We start from the raw sequence: 4,253 nt of genomic DNA, 5'->3' as shown, positions 1-4,253 counted from the left end.
TTACAGATGAGGAAATAGAGGTACAAAAGTGAAGTGATTTACCAAATTTCATAAAATACAACAAATGAGTAGCTTGGAATACAGGCCATGTGTTTGTGTTGTTAGCTTTATGTTATCTTATATCTCAGGGTGTGGCAGACAGGTCCTAGTTACATGTTTTTTCTCTCTTAATTAAATATGGGAGCAAATGATGGTGAAATTTTCTTCAATAATTGAAAAAAAACCATTGGGAATTATTCTGTGTAATTACACCAGTCACCATCAGCTCTTCAAAGCAGGAAAATTAAAAATAACTTTCTAGACTTCTAGAATATAAAATTCAACCATAATTTCACCACCCAGAAATAACTATTGTTAGTTCAAATATTGTTAATACTTGAATATTTTTTAGTATTTTTATTTTCAGTGTCTTCAAATATTATGTTAATAATAAAAGTACTTTTAGAAAGTACAAAGAATCAAAAAGAAATAAAAGTCATTCTGAGTTCTATTGTATGATCAGCTTCTCACAGTCTACCCGTATCTCTCTCTGTGTTTGGGTCATATTGTTTTATAGTCTGAGTTTTGTAATTTAACAATATTTTATAAATGTCTTTTGTGACACTTCTATGCCCTTTCATGACACTTCTACTGGAATTTTTTTCTCTTCTGATTTTGGTGCTGGGGATTAAACCTATGGCTATGCTTAGCATGTACTCTACCACTTAACTACACTATGGGCTGTGATAGTAAAGCAAAAGTGACTCCATTTTGTTTTGTGACTCCATTCTATAAAACAACCATGCCAAGTAGAAGGGTCATGACCAGGGCAAGATGATCTTTTCCTTTTTGCTATAGAAACCTTTAAGAACATGGAACTACCTAATGGGGCATTGTTTCTGCTACTAGGGTAATGGGGCTCTGTTTCTGTAACTGGAATGACTTGACTAATTGTGATTGGCTAAGTGTCCCTCCGCCTGACTGCACTCTCCTGCTTCTGTAACTTGGCTTGCTTGCATTGGCTAGACCCTCAAACACCCCTTTTTCAGTTTTCTTGCTTAAAGGAGTGCTCTTGCAATTGTTTGGAGCTGATCAGGGGAACAGCTTTATGTTTTGATCAGTCACCACTGGTGTGCTTCAATAAAGGCATGATTCGATTATACGTGAGTGGTCTGGAAGTCAATTTATGAAACCCTGGGATGTTGCTTTAACTATAATAGGGCAAGTTTTATGTTTTGAAAACTCAGTGACTTAAAACAATCCACATTTATTATCTCCCAGTTTCCATGGATCAGGAGTCCAGGCTCAGCTTAACTTGATCCTCTGGTCAGGGTCTCACAAGTTTGTCACTGGGGTGTTGATCAGGCTTCATCCTTATCCAAAAGTTTGACTAGGGAAGAATTCACATCCAAGCTCATTCAAATTGTTGACCAAATTAATATTCTTGAGGCTATATGACTGAGGGCCTATATTCTTGCTAGCTATTTATTGGAGGCTGGCCTCAGGCCCTAGAGGCTGTCCACAGTTCATTGCCATGAGGCCCACCACATGGAGGGTTCACAATATGGTGGTTTGTTTCTTTAAGGTCTACAAGATGAGTATATTCATTCATTTATTTTTTTCTCTCTTTTTCTTTTTATCTGGTACTGAACATTGAACTTGGGGATGCTTAACCACTAAGTCACATCCCCTGCCCTTTGAAAACTTTTTTGATATAGGATCTTTCTGAGTTGCCTAGGGCATCACTAAGTTGCTGAGGCTGGCTTTGAACTCACAATTTTCCTGCCTCAGCTTCCCCAGCCACTGGGATTACAGAGTGCACCACTACATGGCAAGTATTATATCTGTCTCTATCATGACCTAACCACAGAAGTAGCATCCCATCACATTTGCTATATTGTATTTAATAAAATCAAGTGCCAAGTTCTCCCATCACTCAAGGAAAGGAGATTATATAGGTAAGATCATAGGGCTATTCTAGGGTCTATTGGTCACGCACTATTTAAAACTGAGTCATGATATTTCAGCTTTTTTTTTAACATTAAGAGCAGGTACTGTTTTATTAACTGATCAGATTACAAAAATACCATGGTAGATACCTTAGTTTATCCTTCTAATAAGCCTGTCAATCTGGTCTTCCCTATTACCAGCATCTCCACCTTCTATAAAATGGGTGGACTTTTTCTTCATTCCACCTCTTGAATAAGACAATTTGAAGGGCTACTGGAAGTTATTTGCTTCTTTGAAGTGTTTTTCCAACCACATAGATCTCATGAATTAGATCTTTCATGCAGAATATTTATCAAGAGATAGAGCAATGAAAGTGTTATCTGTCAAGGCAATTTGTTTCTTATTGATTTTGCCATATCCACACTTGTAGGTTCATTCACTGACTTCAGGTTTCGGTACCCCCATGCAATATATGGTTCCATGATCCTCAGCATGCTAATTGAAGCCTTATTGAGCTTAACGAAGGTGCCATTGAAGATCTGGTGAAGGTGAAGAAGTTGTAACACTTAAAAAACTTTGGGTTCACACCATTGATACCTCTGATCCTGATGACAAATGTCAATTTGGGTTCTGCAGGTACATAGAAGTTGCCAGCTTTTCTTGCCATCCTAGCCATTTGAATTTTCATTCTGATGGATGGAGTTGAAGAATATCATGCTAAGTGAAATAAGCCAAACCCCCAAAACCAAAGGCCAAATGTTTTCTCTGATAAGTGGATGCTGGTCCATAATGGGGGGTGGGGGAGGGAAGAATAAAGGAACTTTAGATTGTGCAGACGAGAGTGAGGGGAGAGGAAGGTCAGTGGAATGAGATGGACATTATTACCCTATATACATGTATGATTAAACTATCATTGTGACTCTGCACCATGTTCAACCACAGGAAGAAGTTGTGCTCCATTCATGCACAATGTGTCAAGATGCATTCTACTGACATGTACAACAATTAGAGCAAATAAAAAAAAAACAAATCTCCATTCTGTTCATCTGCCTGTATTCCTTATAGTAATGATTGTGTTTTTCATAGATAAGCTTCCTCCTTGCCCTCTTTTTTTGTATGTGTGTGGTGGTGGGGATTGAACCCAGGGCCTTGTGCATGTGAGGCAAGCACTCTACCAACAGAACTATATCCCTAGCCCTCTCCTTGACTTTCGAAGCATCTTTTGGACAGACTTCTTTCTCAGGTGCTTTACCTTCATCTCTGTGAAATTCCTTCACTTTTCATTAAGGGTTTCTGGTACAGCAGGAACCTTCTTTTTGTTCTCTTTGGCACCCTCCATGGTTCCAGCTGGAAAAAGAGGATGACTTCACCTTTTAATATCTTTCTTCTTCCCCCCTTTCCTTCCTTCCTTCCTTCCTTCCTTCCTTCCTTCCTTCCTTCCTTCCTTCCTTCCTTCCTTCCTTCCTTCCTTCCTCTCTTCCCTCCCCCTCCCTTTCTTTCTTTCTTGGTATCAGGGATTAAACCCATGGGTGCTTAACTCCTGAGACACATTCCTAGCCTTTTTTTATATTTTGTTTTGAGACAGGGTCTCACTAAGTTGCTTAAGGCCTTGCTAAGTTGCTGAGGCTGTCTTTGAACTTGTGATCCTCCTGTCTCAGCCTCCCAAGTCACTAGGATGGATTACAGGTACGCACTTCCATGCCCAGCCATACTATAATTTCTTTACTGAACTCCTTATATTTGGAATTTAGTTTCTATGCTTTTTGTCATTATAAATAAAACAGCAGTTATCATGTTATTAGTCAAATTTCTATCAATATAAAAATACCCAGTATAATTAACTTATTACAAAGAGAAAAAATGTATTTTGGCTCATAGTTATGGAGGTTTCAGTCCATGATTGATCATCCCTGTTGATTTGGGCCTGTGGTGAGGCAGTACATCATGGTAGGCACACATGGTGGAGCAAAACTACTACCTCATGGCCAAGAGGCAAAAGAGAGAGAAGAAATAGATAGGGTACCACAATCCCCTTCAAGGATATGTCCTTCAATGACCTAAGGCCCAACTTCCTAAAATTTTCACCACCTTCCAATAAGACCACACTGAGGACCAAGTCTTTAACACATAGATCCTTGCGGGACATTCAAATCCAAACTGTATTAATCATCCTTGTAGTTATATCTTTTCATAGGCCTTTAATTATACATCCTTTTCATAAATTATAGGAGATGGATTTTCTGGGTCAAAAAGTTCATGCATTTTAAAGGCAATTAATAGTGAAGTATATAAGGGGACAGGAGGCTTTTTAATGAACTAAACTG

The 4,253-nt window shown here is 38.5% G+C and overlaps 1 pseudogene; it reads right to left on the bottom strand.

The window, feature by feature from the left end:
* Positions 1 to 2,020: 2,020 nt before the first annotated feature.
* LOC101967038 (large ribosomal subunit protein uL30-like) lies at positions 2,021 to 3,268 on the bottom strand (annotated as a pseudogene).
* Positions 3,269 to 4,253: the final 985 nt, after the last annotated feature.

This window comes from Ictidomys tridecemlineatus, chromosome X (assembly GCF_052094955.1).
Source record: "Ictidomys tridecemlineatus isolate mIctTri1 chromosome X, mIctTri1.hap1, whole genome shotgun sequence".
Lineage (NCBI taxonomy): Eukaryota > Metazoa > Chordata > Mammalia > Rodentia > Sciuridae > Ictidomys > Ictidomys tridecemlineatus.
This window is presented reverse-complemented; position numbering and strand designations above follow the sequence as displayed.